The sequence below is a fragment of the Adiantum capillus-veneris genome, chromosome 6 (genome assembly GCF_014529385.1).
Source record: "Adiantum capillus-veneris isolate H3 chromosome 6, ASM1452938v2, whole genome shotgun sequence".
Lineage (NCBI taxonomy): Eukaryota > Viridiplantae > Streptophyta > Polypodiopsida > Polypodiales > Pteridaceae > Adiantum > Adiantum capillus-veneris.
The window spans coordinates 3556508-3573527 of record NC_140936.1 but is presented as its reverse complement, the minus strand read 5'-3'; positions in this window follow the sequence as shown (position 1 = coordinate 3573527).

Below are 17020 nucleotides of genomic sequence, written 5' to 3'. Positions count from 1 at the left end.
GAAACAAAAGGAAGATGCAGATTTACTTGCACAAAAAGAAGTTTCATGTGTTGAGAATGAAGTGAAGGTCATCATGGTAGCAACTGCTTTGAAGCAACCAAGATACCAGGGATTGGAGTCATTGACTCCCATTATTGGCTACATTTTGGAGGGTGAGTTTCCACAAGACTTCACGAAGGCTCAGAAGAGGAGACTCATGAAGAAGGCAAGCGCGTATCTCTTCCTAGAAGGATCCCTCTACCAAAGAGGGAAGGATCAAGTGTGCAGAAGAGTACCAACTATTGAGGAGATCCCAGCCATTCTAAAAGGTTTGCATGAAGAGGCATGTGGTGGTCATTTTGCCCAGGAGTTAACTGTGAAGAAGATTTTGCTTGCGGGGTATGTTTGGCCAAGTCTACATGTGGACGTCCAACATTGGTGTAAAAGTTATCACAATTGTCAAGTAAATGGGAATAGAAGATTGGTTTATGGTCCAAGGCAAATCGTGCTTGCAAATTGACCCTTTGAAAAATTGGGCATTGATGCTATGGATCCATTTCCCAGGACTAAAAATGGAAAATTGTATATCTTGGTGGCCATAGACTACATGACTAGGTGGGTGGAAGCACAAAGTGTGGCAAGGGTAAATGAGAGGACAGTGAGAAAATTTGTCTACACTCACATTTGTTGTAGATTTGGCACACCTTTGGAGATTTTTTCTGATAATGGTCCAGGGTTTAGAAACTCACAGAAGTCTGTGAAGAACTTCACATTCTACATCGGCATAGTACACCCTACTATCCCCAATCCAATGGTCTGGTAGAAAATGCTAATGGTGTCATTGCAGCATCATTAGAAAGATGGTGAGAAACAAGACAAATTTGTGGGATGACTTCTTGGATGGTGCCTTGTGGGTGTATCGAACCACATATAGGGAAGCCACGGAGTTTACACCATTTCACTTGGTCTATGGTCAAGAGGCTCTACAACCAATTGAGATCAACATTCCAACAATGCGACTTCATGGCAAAGCAGCAAAAGATGATCAAGAAGCATGGATGGATCGACTTCTTACCTTAGCTGAGCTTGAGTGGAAAAGAGAAGCAGCATACGAGTGCTACAAGAGGAAAGCCACATAGACGAAGGAGAAGCTTGACAAGAAACTAAAGGACAAAGGCATCAATGAAGGAGATCTAGTGCTAAGGTATGACAATCAACTCGATAATCGTTTTGATGACAAATTTAAAACTAGATGGCAGGGGCCATACATAGTCAAAAAGGATTTCAACTCAAGTTATTATCAGCTTACGGACTTAAATGGGAAAGAGCACTCCAGGAAGGTAAACGGGTATCGCTTGAAGCCTTATTTGAGTCGCCTTCTACCAAAGGCTCTACTAAAGATATGTCAAAAGGCAGCTATCTCATGTAGGTATTGTTCCATGAAGCATGAGTGTGACTCGAGCCAAAATGCTTAGGGGCCAAACAATGAAGATCTTGTCAAGGACTCTAAAGTACTCTCTTTGAAAAAGATGCTTTATGATGGTACATGAATATACCATCATCCTGGGGGAGGGCTAATGATAGCCGTTTTCGGCTTTCCATAATTTCCATAGTAAGCTACCTCACCCTATCAAATCACTCAAACATTTTGGTTATCCCTACCATTCAATCGTACATAGGCGTGTGTGAGTTAGGGACTTTCTCCATATTTTCTTTAAAAAACCTCAATTAGCTAGTCACTGGGCTAGTTGAGCCAAAAAAATAAAAAGAATAAAAATTATAAGTATATTATGGCCCATTTGTGTGTAAATATTTCATTGTATATAGGGCCTAAATAAAAGGATTTTACATAATTATTTTGGTATTTATTTAAATATTTCTACCTATAGTGTGTTATTTATACTATGTACATTGACTCACCATTACCATATTTTTCTTATCATTTTGCATACTCTTTATCCCATATAAAAATAATTTCATGCAAGCTTCTCTTATTTTTGGTGTAGCTCCATCCCAACAAAAATCCAAAAAAATAGTTCCATTTATGTGTATATTTTTTCACTATTGTGATTTTTTCCTTCCTACATCTATTCTCTATTACTCTCACGAATTAGACCACCAAAAATATTTATCTTTTTATGGTAGACTTATAATGAGAGAGATTTATTTTGACCCCTTCATATTTTTTCCACCTATATTATTTATATTTGACATGTACATATATTTTTTTAGACCCCTCAATATTTGATTTTCTTAGTTGCACTATTCACATATATCATGATCTCAACAATATCTTCAATTATAGACGTACCAAATAAGATCAAAGGTATGTGGAATGCATGCATGCACCATGGGGGGCTCACTCTTGGAGGTATTCAAAAGAATCATCCAAAGAAGGACCTCACAAGGACTTTGTGCAGTGGAAAAAAATAGTTGGTTTTGCTGAATTTTTAAAGATCACATGCTCCCCGAATTTGAAAAGGTGATACAAACAAAAGTTGTAGCTCGTGGGCTGAACTTTCACCTCAAATATTTTTATATTTTTTTGAGCTACGAGCTGTGAGCTATGATTTTATTGGTGGACCCAAGTTTGCCCATGCTATGCAGCCACACTCCCTCTTCCACTTTACCATTTTCCTCTTTCACACACACCTCTGCACTCATCATCCCCACCTCTCTCACCACTCCTCTCTGCACCCTACTCACCTTCTTCTCAACCTTGAAGAATAAGAGAATCCATGGTGAACTCATGTCTCCTACACAAACTTCCATTCCAAAATTGACCACCTAGTATCATTTATTCTCTCCCATATTACCCATATTTATCAAAAAAACCACAAAATTCAGCCTCTTCTCTTGAAAGACAGCATCATGGTGAATGATTACTCATGTTCACTTACCTTGGCTCCCAAGGAATGTCAAGAGTGGATAAAAAACGTACCGTCAAAGCTAGCGGACCGTCAACAAGCGTCAAAATTGACCATACTCAAGACACTTGGAGCATCGACATTGTAAGAAATCCATGTTTTCTTACCTATTAAGAGTTTTTTCTTCCTTATTTGTATCCTACATGGATACTTCCATTGTAAATATCTAATTCCATTTGTAAATCAATAAAAATACTAACTCTACTAACTTACTAACATCAACCTACTATGAAAAGTCTTATCACCTCCACTTCTCTCCTCTCTCTCTTCTTCATCTATCCCCACCAACTTCTTGATAATTCCAAGCAAAAGAAATTAGATAAGTGCTGAAAATCTAACCCAACCATGGTTAGAGGAGTAACCCTAGCCCTCAAAATTGCTATAAAAGGAGGGTGTAGCTAGCACAAAAAAGGGGGGAGCCATAACCAAGAGCACTATGCTATAGCTTGAGAAGCCAAGCCCAACCTCTCTAGAAGGAGCTCTTGAGTGGAAGCTCATTGTCGTATGCATGTGCATGTGTTGTAATAGGGGTGATTAGCAAGGAAAATCTATGCCATTGTAAGAGAGAGACTGATCATTCAATTGAGAGTACGAAATCTATCATTTCTCCTACTAGTGTAAGCCAACATTTTCTGAATCAAGGAGGGTGGATTTGGACTAAGCTTGGATACCTTGTCTCTCTTCCAACGTGAAGTAATGGACAACAATGATGTGTAAGTGTCTTGGTGTTTTTATTTAAGTTCTTGATATCTTGTCTCTGGGTGTTTTCATCAATTTAGCCATAAATCCCACATACTGTAAGAGGGCGACAAGGTGGAGAGGACTCCCCTGGCCTTAAGACAGTGATTGGGGTGGCTTTTCTTGTGATGTGTTGTGGTGTAATTTACTCAAGCTATGTTGAACAAATACTAATCTCACTTTCATTGGTCATGACAGATTTGTAAGAAGGTATTAGTGCAACAAGCATCCCTCCCCCTTCCCTCTCTTTCTTACATATATAATTGTGTTTGCTTGATCATTGCCGATACATTTCAAAGCAGCCCGAGCACTCTCTCTCTCTCTCTCTCTCTCTCTCTCTCTCTCTCTCTCTCTCTCTCTCTCTCTCTCTCTCTCTCTCTCTCTCTCTCTCTCTCTCTCTCTCTCTCTCTCTCTCTCTCTCTCTCTCTCTCTCTCTCTACGCATCCTAGTTCGCATCCAAAACTAGGTGGTGCCCCAAATTTGTGTAGGGTTAGGTTGCGGGTTTCTGTATGTGTTTGTTGTTTTTTCCAACCCCAACCCAATTGAGCAGCACGGGAGCCTAGAAGGGTGCTTAGAGGCCACTCTTCTTGTTGCCCGCCCCGGACCGCCTCACTAGAAAACATATCGAAGTATTTGAATAAATATGCGATCCCTAGGAGAACACAAAAAACCTACTTAAGAGCAATGCTTTAAGTCTGACTTTGAGTGGGAAGGCTGGGGATTGGTATAAGACCTTAAGGATGGAAGAGAAAACAGTTTACCATACTCTTTGAAAATTGTTCTTAAAGGAGTATATACAAGAAGGATTGCTTTGGGGTGTAGCATCTCATCTCCAGAAAGCCCAACAAGAGGAAGGGGAGTCAGTGAGAGACTTTATTAGTCACTTGAAGCATTTGAATTCTCATTGTAATCCAAATGAGTGCTTCAATAATAACCAATTTCTTCATAGATTCATTAGGGGACTAAGACATGAGGATATCTATAATGGCCTAGTCATTAGGGTATCACCACTTGGGAAATAGTCACCACCAATGCAATCCAATTGGAGGAAAATTTAATGATTCAAGAAGAAAGATTGTTTGTTGAGCCTAAATTTACTAGCTTGCAAGCATCAAGGCATGAGCCAATGACCATAAAGCCTATTGTTAAAGAGCCAAAGATATTTGAGATGACTTTTGCAGATTTCACCAAGGCCATTCAAGAAAGTCTTGGAGATAATCGAGCCTCACAAAACAATCATATGTATCCAAGAAGGGAACAACAATGGTGCTCAATTTTCTTTGGTCCACATAGCACTATTGAATGCCCTACATTTAGAGTAAAATTCAACGGGAATTGCAATGTTGTGGTAGGTACAATTACCAAGCTAAGTATCGTATAATGTTCAAAAGTGTGATGGCAAATAGACCACCCTTGGCCTGGACGGATTCACCTTGAGTTCTTGCATTGATGCCGTCCCCACCTATTGAACAACTATCCCAATACATGGTTCCTAGATCCCAAAATGTTGCTCAAGCTACATAGCTACCACATCCAATGTTAGGACCGCAACCCCCGCATCCAAGAGTCACCCCTGTGAATCATATGGATTGCAAGCCATCAAGTGCTTGTTTGGAAAGTTGTGAGGAAGATATAGACCTTGATATTTCATATGGAATGGATGCATTTGAAGAGTTTCCAGAATACTACATGGAGGACTATTGAGGACAAGTCAAACCTATTTATCAAGTAGTTGCTCTTGCAACAAGCGTCCAAAATATCAATTTCACTGCTATGAGATCACCTCTTCAATGCTATGAGTGTGGAGGTCCATAGCATGTAGCTGAGTGTCTTATTAGACTACAAAAGAATGACACACTAGTGCATACCAATCAAGGGAGCACATTTACAATGCCGATACCATGTGTAATTAATGTGGCATATATCATTTGATTGCCCAATTTTCTAATAATCCAAATGCACCAAGGATCACACCATTGAACTTAATTGAGATTATAGAGGTTCCATCACAAAGTACACCGGTGGTACCAGTAAACGTGCTCACATGATCAATGCTCCAAAATCAAAAATAATATTCTTGAAGAAAGAGAGATGGTATCAATCGCCCAATCCAAGAAGTGTTGGGGTATAAAGCCCAATGTGGTCGCCCAGGTAAGTGGGCGGGCCGCCAAGTATGTACACATATTCTTTTGTAAAAACCTAATAAGAACTCACTATGCTCTCCACATTACAGTAGAGCGAGTTCACCATATCGTCGTGCTCTTCTTCTCGCACTCTCTCTCGCGTCACACTTCCGCTCGTACTCCTTCAACTGGTATCAGAGCTCAGATCGAGGCTCCGGGCAGCACTGCACGAGGCTAGAGTCACCAGCTCAGATTGGAGTGAAATTCGACAGGCGAAGACACGGCCCCAAATCTTGTGGGAGATTTCGAAGGGCTTGGTGTTCTCAGAATTTCATTTTGAGGTCATCTCGGCCACCGTTCGGCTTCGACAAAGTTTTGCGCATGCCATTTTCGACTACGTCGTCTCGGCGGGTGCAGATCCGACTATGCAAATTTGAGGTTTCGGCCTACGACGACAGGTGCTGAGGATATCGACACTCCTAGAGTGTTGATTTGTGGCTGTCTACACATCGAAGGACGGCTCATAGTTCTTGGAGGCGTGTCACATAGGACATGGACGCATCTACACACAGACTGTAGGCGACATCCACTAGTTCATCAGGTAGCTTGTGTTTGCTTCTTGATATTCCAGATTTCATCCTGAAATTCTAGGTACTTCCACATGGGATGTATTGTCAGAGATGATGTATGTCTGTTGAGGGTTTGCTGGCTGTGAGTCACGCAGCAAACAACCGTCGCAGCGGTTACAGCATATAGTGGGAAATTTGTGGATGTATGATTTTGTGGGAAGTCTATGTATTGTTAGATTTACTGTAGCCTTTGTAGAGGGTCGAGTGATTTTTTATTGAGCTGGGGGATTCTCGAATGTTGAGATCCTTTCGGTGATACAGGTCTTGGAGCGATCCCTCAAGCACCCTTAGATAGGCAGCTAGGATGTATTGATTGTGAGTTAGACAGTTGGGATTGCATCTTTGCTTTACTGCCGTTGAGGCATTGTCGCAGTCTATTCTTACAGGATAGTGACAGGACAGTGAGAGACAGTACAGGTGTAGGACAGGTTTACCCACAGCTTACAGTGTTAGAGAGACAGTGGTTTTTTGAGCTATTTTTTGGTCTGTTTTTTGAGTACGCCAAAGCCATTTTACAAAGGAGACTCTGCCAAAATTTATGCAGAATCTGAAGCTTCCTTGGTTCATTTGACAGGATGATATTGGTTCAGAGGTCAGTTTACAGGGGAAACTCTGCCGAATTTTTCCCAGGAAAGTAAACTATTGTGAAGCGTAGCTATGGCTGGATCACAGGACACTGCTCTTTACAATATCAAGAAGCTTGATGGAACCAATTTCCCATTGTGGAAGAAGCAGATTTGGCACGTGTTGGTACAAAAGAAGCAGATAAAACCTATAAAGCTCAAGGGGATAAAACCAGAAGATATGGACGAAGATGAATGGAGCAAAATGGATGAATTGGCACTTTCTACCATTATGCTGACTTTGGCAGAAAGCATTTACTTCAATGTAGCAGACGAGATGTCGGCTTATCAAGCATGGACAAAGCTGAGTGATCTTTATGAGAAGCAGAGTGCAGCTTCACAGGTATACTGGCTTAAGAAGCTTGTTGTCTTGAAGATGAAAGAAGGGACCCCTATGTCCAATCATCTAAATGAATTCAACACCATCTACAGTCAGTTGTCAGCTCAAGGTGTCAAGTTTGATGAACTTGTTAGAGCTATGTTCCTGTTGATTACATTGACAAAAAGTTGGGACACTTTTTGTACAGCTTTCAGTAATTCTGCACCTCTAGATGGTTTGAACATAGCAGGTGTAGAAGGAAGTCTACTTACTGAAGAAACCAATAGAAAGACAATGGACAAAGGCAAAGGAATAGCCTTAGTTGTCAGGGGAAGGACCAAAGAAAAGTACAAAGGTGGAAAAGGAATCAGTCTCGTAGCAAGTCCCGCAGTGCTAAAGGCAAGAGTGACATAGAATGCTACCATTGTGGCAAGAAGGGTCACATGAAAAGAGACTGTAGAGAATGGAAAGCAGAAAAAGGCAAAGAGAAAGCTGAAGACCATGGTGAGAATAACAAGTCCTCAGTGAAGATTCAAGAAATAAATGTGACAAACACTGTTGCAGAGGATGACAGTCTAGTGTCAGGAGACATCTACTTCTTGAAGAATACAATGGTCTCAGCTCTTCTTACAGCATCTGATGGAAATGCACTGAGTGACTAGATTATAGACTCAGGGGCATCACTTCATGTGTCTCCAAACAAGGAGTGGTTTACCTCTTATGTGACCACTAAAGATCATGTTCAGCTAGGCAATGGGCAGACATGTGACATCTTAGGTGTTGGAGATGTTCAATTGAAGTTTCAGAATGGCTCTTCTTTCACGCTGAAGAATGTGAGACATGTTCCCGCAATTACAAAGAGCTTCATCAGCACGTGCTTAATTGATGATGCTGACTACGTCACCACTTTTGGATAGAACATGTGGAAGATATCCAAGGGTTCTATGACAATAGCACATGGAGAAAGTCTGGAGGACTTTACATGATTTATGTATCAAATGTCTCTAAAAATGTAATCAATGTAACCGAGCAGCCAAACATTTCTTTGTGGCATAGCCGGTTAGGACATATGTCCAAGAAGGGAATGGAAATCTTGTCTCGTTATGGTTATTCGCGTGGCTTTTCATTTAATGATTTTGAATTGTGTGAACATTGTCTGTATGGTAAGCAAACACAACAGCCACATAAGCATAGAAGCAGTAGAAGAGATACACAGTTGGCACTTGTTCATAGTGATTTGTGTGGACCTATGCCTAACCTATCTCTAGGGGGATCTTCTTACTTTATAACATTTATAGATGATTACTCGAGGAAAGTATGGGTTTACTTTCTCAAGCACAAGGATGAAGCGTTTAGTGTTTTCAAAACGTTTGTGACACTTGTGGAGAATCAGAGTGGCAAGAAGCTTAAATGCTTACGCACTGACAATGGTGGAGAGTATGTTTCAAAGGCCTTTCAGGACTTTTGTGAGTCAAAAGGTATAAAACATGAACTTACTGCTCCTTACAATCCTTGTCAAAATGGTGTTGCTGAGAGGATGAATAGGACCATACAAGAGAAGGTCAGAAGTATGTTGTCTAATGCACAGCTACCAAATGGGTTTTGGGATGAAGCTTTATCAACAGCTGTTCATCTTATAAATAGATCTCCTAGCAAGGTTTTGCAGAAGGATTCAGTGGCAGAGATGGTATGGTCAGGCAAGGTGCCCTCATACAAGCATCTCAGAGTCTTTGGTTGTGAGGCATATACTCACGTTCCAAAGGAATTTAGGAACAAACTTCAACCAAAGAGTAGAAAGTGCATCTTTCTAGGCTATGGTAATTCTGGTGAGATGGGGTACAGACTTTGGGATCCCGAATCCAGAAAGATTATCCGCAGCAATGATGTTCACTTTAATGAAGCCAAATATCATTCTAAACCAGAAAGGGTTGAGGAGATTAGAAGAGTTGTCTTCCAAGAAGATGGACCTGCACGTGCAAGAAAAAATGTCAGGGCTCAAGAGGAGCAAGGACAGAATATATTGGAACCACAGGTTGTGGTTGAGCCTGAGCCACCTATTGTGAGTAGATCTGGACGTATCACGCGACCTCCTGATAGGTTTGTTCCATCTATGAACTATGTCATGTTGACTGATTGCAATGAGCCTTCATGTTACAAGGAAGCAGTGAAAATTAAGGACTCTGGGAATTGGCAATTGGCCATGCAGTCAGAGATGACAGCTCTGCATGAAAACCAGACATGGAAGCTAGTTAAATTACCACAGGGCAAAAAGGCTCTACCTTGTAAATGGGTTTATAGTTATAAGATCACCGCTCATGATAGTCAGCCAAAGTACAAAGCAAGGCTTGTTGCCAAGGGCTTTAAGCAAGAACAAGGCATTGACTTTGATGAAATCTTCTCTCCGGTGGTCAAGATGACTACATTGAGATGCTTTCTTCCATTGGTTGCCATATCAGATTTGGTGTTGCACCAAATGGATGTCAAGACAGCGTTCTTGCATGGTGATTTAGATGTGGAAATTTACATGCAGCATCCAGAAGGGTTTGTTGAGAAAGGCAAGGAAGATTTGGTATGCCAGTTGTTAAAGAGTCTTTATGGCTTAAAACAATCACCGAGGGCATGGTACCATAAGTTCCACAAGTTTATGCTTTCTCAAGGCTACAAACGTAGTGAGTTCGATCACTGTCTATATACAAAGAAGGCTAAGGATGGTAGTTGGCTGATCCTTATTTTGTATGTGGATGACATGTTGATTGCTGGCAAGCACTTGGAAGAAATTTCAGCTTTGAAGTCAAAGATGGCAAAATCGTTTGACATGAAAAACATGGGTGAGGCAAGTCATATACTTGGTATGCGAATTGAGAGGGACAAATCAAAGAAGTTGATTTGGTTATCTCAAACAGAGTATATTGACAAGGTTTTGCAATGTTTCAATATGGAGAAGGGAAAGGCATTGAGTGTTCCATTGCCACCATATGTGAAACTTAGCAAACAAGATTGTCCTGTGTTTGAGGAAGAACGGGATGAAATGGATAAGATTCCATATGTGTCTGCAGTGGGTAGTTTAATGTATGCAATGATTTCTACTCGCCCAGACATTGCATTTGCAGTGGGAGTAGTAAGTTGATACATGTCAAACCCAGGCAAGAAACATTGGGAGGCAGTGAAAAGAATATTGAGATACCTCAAAGCTACAAAGCGTATGCGTATATGCTATGGGAGTCAGGAGCTAAGTGTAAAGGGTTTTACAAACTTAGATTATGCAGGTGACTTAGACAACCGAAGGTCTACGTCAGGGTATGTCTTTACATTGGCTGGTGGAGCAGTATCATGGCGTTCTAGATTACAAGATTGTGTTACTCAGTCTACTACAGAGGCTGAATATGTTGCAGCATCAGAGGCATGCAAAGAATCAATTTGGCTTAATCGACTAGTAACAGATTTGGGAATCAAAGAAGAGATGCCTGTGTTATATTGTGATAGTCAAAGTGCTATACAATTGGCTCGCAATCCAGTTTATCACTCAAAGACAAAGCATGTGGATGTGAAGTATCATTTCATCAGGGAAATTCTCGAGGATAAGAAACTTCAGCTTGTCAAAGTTCACACCACAGAAAATCTTGCTGATCTACTTACAAAAGGACTTCCCTTAGAGAGCTTTGCGCATTTTCGCAAACAGTTAGGTGTAGGGTAGTACATCACTTCTCTACATCTCTTGTATATTAGCTTGTATAGTAGCTTCTCTCACACTTAAAGTACCACATTGGACTTTAAGTGGGAGGTTGTTGGGGTATAAAGCCCAATGTGGTCGAACAGGTAAGTGGGCGGGCCGCCAGGTATGTACACATATTCTTTTGTAAAAACCTAATAAGAACTCACTATGATCTCCACATTACAGTAGAGCGATTTCACCATAACGTCGTTCTCTTCTTCTCGCACTCTCTCTCGCGTCACACTTCCGCTCGTACTCCTTCAAGAAGAAGAAGAAAACACGAAGTAAGAGATCACAAAACGTAACGAAGTCAAACCCTAGTTCAAATACAAACATAGGGACTAGTGACGACCCCATGTATATGAACGATGCTGAAAATGATTCTCATTTAGGTGAGACCATGGAGACTAAAATGACCATTAGAAAAGAAAAAACAAGGAGGATCATGATGAGCCACAATGGACACAACCCATGGAACATAGGAAGAAGATTGGAGCTTACCCAAACCCTATAGAGGAGATCAAGGGAGTCAAGCAATTAAGAAGTTTGGTAGATGAGACCCAAAGGGAGCTAGAACCAACACCTAGGAAGATCCAAATTATAGACACAATGTTTCATACACATCAACCACACAAAGGCCATAAACCACTAGCAATACCTAGTGTCATCCAAGAAGAAAGTGACTTTAAGTCATTGGAAAGTGGGCGTACTCCCTTCTTGTTGGAGAGAATGTTTACAAAGGGATTACCTGATCCTATTGAAGAAATGGAGATCCCATCTTCCCCATGTCAAGGGACTAAAGCCCAAAAAGTTTCGTTAAATATTGCCAAATTGATGGATTTCATGGCTTCAGAAGTTAGAACCACCATCATGTCTAAACTATATGGAGACACCGAGCTATTCCTCGCTCTTCAAGCTTTCCTCAATGGAGAATTGAAGGTCGGGTTACCACAATTTGCACTGATAAATAGGTCTAATGAAGTGCCACTAGAGGAGGAAACCTTAGATCCACAACCCAACCTAGATGAGAACTTTGTTGTTGAAATACATGTTAACAAGATGGGAAACTACTTTGAAGGCAATGAATCCAATGCGACCCTACCAATTACTACCAAAGGATTAAATGTGAAGAGAATCCTTGATGTTGGCATTGGGGTTAGCATTGTAACTGAAATATTTTTGGAATCTATGGGGAGACCTCACCTTGGGACTACAAACATAGTGGTAAAGATGGTTAATGGGACCATCGTTAAACCTATTGGGATGCTAGAAGATCTTAAGATCAAGGTTCTTGGACACAAGGTAAGGCACACCTTCATTGTTATGGATTTTTCCAAGCACACTATGTCATCTGAGATGATATTAGGACTTCCTTTCATGAGGGAAGCAAAAATGGTTCATGACTGATCTAAAAACTATGTCTACTTACAGTTCCAAGACTCTGTCATTCGAGCTGATCTTGTGACTAGTCGAGCACATCATCTAGGAAATATATTTATAATTGACAATCAATCTAACACCACAATTCACTAGTCCCCATTGTAGTATTGTTACACGTGTAAAAAGGACACTGATGTTGGAGAAGATTCCCCTTATATGGATGTTCTACCTGGAATGACTGAGTCTAACAACGTGGACTTGGTCCACCTAGAGGCAACCATAGACACGGGGGAAAATAAAGGGAAGACTTGCGTAAAAATTGAGGGGGATGAAGTGCCACAACTCATATTGTTAAATATGATAGGAACAATGCATATAGCTCCTGATGACCTACCTGATGAAGGCTTGATTGACATTAGAACCAGTAGCATCTCAGAAGACTATAGCCCACACAATTTGGAGTCAGAATCATCAGTTGAAATTAACTTTCAGGACAAAGAATCTGAGTTAAATCTTGTTGCAAATGTGGGGACAAACCATTCAAGGCCTAGTGGTACCCTAGATGACAATCTATCCTGGAGAGGAGAGACACATGTAGCGATTCATCTAGCAACTCTGCACTAGAGACCGGACATACCCAAAAATTAGACAAGAGGAGTAAGTGATATAAGAGGCGACGATATTGATCCAATGTACACAATAGGATAAATGAAAAGAAATCTACCACAAAATGGCTCAGTTATATGGGGGCATGTGATGCTCATCAAAAGTTGGTAGATAATTGGGGTGAATACCTTCAAAGTGTCATGTGTTGCAGCCCACAAGCCATTGACATTGCACAGCTAGAGGCCGTAGAAAATCCAAAGTTGAAGTGTACTGTAAGGAGACGCAAAAACTTAGAGTTAGCTCAACAACTAAGGGAAGTGGAAGCAAAATCACAGTCCACAACACAACAAGATCTCAGGGACTTACTCCCTACACCTGATCATTTCAAATCCTACACCACGGAGGAGCGTAAGGTTGTGTATACAAAGGCCCAAATAGCACCTTCTAATGGAAGGAATAGAGTCTATGATGGTCCAACGATAGTTAAAGAAATAGAGTTAGCAAACCCAAGTGAGGAGTCCAAAGCTTCTTTCATTGCTCAAGACCTGAGAGATACTAAGAGGAATACGTACTTAAGGAGCTCATTAAGGAATTCAAGGATATATTTTCTTGGACATATCATGACATGAAGGGCGTTCCACCTTTTGTAATGCAACATACAATTCCAATGATTAGCATTGCTAAACCATTCCAACAAAGACCCTACCCAATGAATCCTAAATATGCAAATATTATTTAGGAAGAACTTCAAAAGTTTATCAAATGTGGATTCATATACCCTATTGATCACTCAGAATGGGTAGTTATTGTGCCAAAAAAGAATGGGAAACCTAGAGTGTGCATGGATCTCAAGAAGGTTAATGCAGCCACTAGGAGAGATCACTATCCATTGCCCTATTCAGAACATGTTCTTGAATGAGCTACAGGAAAGAAAGCTTATAGCTTTCTAGATGGTTACTTTGGTTACAATCAAATCACGATTGCGCTAGAGGACCAAGTTAAAATCGCTTTTATAACTAAATTTGAAGTGTTCGCATTTTATGTTATGGCTTTTGGCCTATCTAATGCCCCTACTACATTCCAAAGATTAATAAACACTGCTTTTAAGGAATATTTAAGGGAGTTTTGTGAATCTTTTTTTAGATGACCTTTTTGTTTATTCTTTGTGAGAAGAACATCTATCGTGTTTATGAAAAGTGTTTTGAAAGTTGCAAATTGTATCGCATCTCATGAAACCCTTTCAAATGCCAATTTTGGGTAAGACATGGAGTCATTTTAGGACATATAGTGCCGAAGAATGGGATCTCCACAAATTAGGGAGTCCAAAGATTCATGGGGCATGTTGGTTATTATCGCCGGTTTATTCTAAACTTTGCTGAGATAGCCCGTCCATTGTACAAGATTCTTATAGAGTTTCATTGAATCGAGGAGTGTGACCATGCCTATGAGTTATTAAAATGATCCTTGACAAGTGCCCCAATCCTATGAGTGCCCAATTGGAATGTAATTTTTCATGTGCATATCGATGCATCTATTGGATGTGTTTTAGCTCAACTAGGAGAACATAAATTGGACTACCCCATTAGCTTTGCAAGTCGTCAACTGAATGATGTTGAGATGAACTACACCACTACAGAGCAAGAAGGTTTAGCTATAATTTATGCAGTAAAGAAATTTTGCTATTACCTTCTTGCCAACACGTTTGTTTTGTATGTGGATGATCAAGCGTTTTTGTATCTAGTAAACAAACCATGTTCCATGGGAAGAATTACACGATGGTTATTAGTTCTTCTTGAGTTTGATTTTATCATCGTGGTGGTGAGACCTGGTAAAAGGCATGTCATGGCTGATCATTTGTCTCGCATACCCAATGCTGAAGCCCCCCACTGAAATTGATGATGAATTTCTCGATACTTCCCTATTCCTAGTCGAGAACATGCCTGAATAAAGTGAGAATATTGTAAACTTTTTAGTTAATGGTTTTTCACCCAAGGAGCTTCGTAAAGATATAGCTTGAAAGCTACTAAAGGAACGTGAACCTTAGTCTCTAATTGCGAGTACTTTCTACAAGCTAGTGAAGGACAGTATTCTTAGATGATGTGCTTGTGAAGATGAGTATTTATACATACTGTAAGAAGCACACATGGGCATAGTCGGAGGACATTTTTTGGGAGAACTAACTACTAGGAAGGTGTTGCAATCAGGCTATTGGTGGCCCACTTTATTCAAGGATGCATCACTTTTTGCAAAAGGATGTGATAAATGCCAATGTTACAAGACCACACAATGAAAGGATTAGATGCCCTTACATCCTAATAAAGTGATCCAACCATTTGAAAAATGGGATTTAGACTTTGTAGGCCCAATTAGTTCGATATCCCGTAACACCCAATCCCAATATATTATTGTTGCAACTGGCTATGTGACAAAGTGGGGAAAAGCTAAGGTGACACGCAAGGCTGATGCAAGGTCAACTGCTAAGTTTCTCTTTGAGAACATTATTATGAAATTTGGTTGTCACTTTGAAATTGTGAGTGATAATGGCACTCATTTTATAAATTAAGTGATATGGGAACTCACAACAAGCTTCATGATATCCCACCATAAGTCGATACCTTATTATCCACAAGAAAATGGCCAAGCTGAGAGTACTAACAAGATTTTGATTTCTATCTTGACCAAGACGGTAGAGGCGCATCGCACAGATTGGGATTTGAAGCTAACATCAGCTCTATGGTCTTATCGTACTACATACAAAGTGGCTATTAATTGTACACCATTCAAGATGGTATATGGCCAAGAAGCAGTTATGCCATGGGAGTTTGTCATTCCTAGTCTTCGAGTAGATTCACAAAAAGGTTGGGATGGTAACGCTTTAGTTGAGCGGTTATACGTTCTTGAGCGGTTAGATGAAGAGAGGCAATTAGCTATGCACAATGCATTTGTGGAGAAGGATAGGCAAAATAAATGGCTTGATTGTCATTTAAAGAACAAAGATATCAAGGTTGGAGATAAAATTCTTATGTATGTAGTGCTTAACGAGAAGAAAAAGCTAAAATATACGGGAAAAGGGCCATATAGAGTATGTAAAATTACCCCACAAGGTACCATTCATGTGGAAACTCTTGATGGAGTGGAAACCATTGGATTCCTTGATGGGAGTAAATTCAAAAGATACTATGATCCTTTAGGCCAAGAGGATCTATGTGCCATTTATCAAAAAAAGATATCCAAGGCACAAGCAGAATTGAAAAGGATACAAGCTCAATCCGAGGCTCAAGAGGGAGTGGCAACGTATTAGGCACCAACGAGAGGCCAAACTTGGAGTTACACATGCATTTCAAATTGAATTAGAGGATCATTTGAAAGATTCTGACCCAACTCACCATACCCCATTGAGTTAAATAGAACCTATGGGAAAGTGCTATATAATTCTTTATTAGACACATGAGCTAAACTTAATATGTTATCCTATGGAGTGTGGTGTCAATTAGGAAATCCGTCTTTATCCAAAAAGTACCATCCAAGTCAAAGGTATTAACAAGAAAAACACTACTGTCTTTGGAATCTTGCACACTCCTGTTAACTATGACAACAAGACCGTGACCCAAAGCTTTTTGGTCATGTCTGCGGATGCATAAACCTGGGACGTAAGTGGATGTTTGTAACCAAGTGTACTATTTATTGGGGAACGGGGAGTATCACAACATAGAAACAAACTCTCAATCCTACCACTCGAGCGACAATCCCTGAGGTATTGCCTCCTGAGGGAACACAAAATGGAACATTGCATGGGAGGATTTTCCTTGCTCATTGGTAGACCATGGCTGCAACACACTAAGCACTTCATGATTGGGAAAACGATGCCATGTGGATGCATACTCCAGGCTCCCCGATGCAACCCATTCTCTTAGAAGGAGGTATGGATCCCGTGGTGCAGTAAGTTTCTTTGTCAATGGAAACCAACCCTGAACAAGAACAACC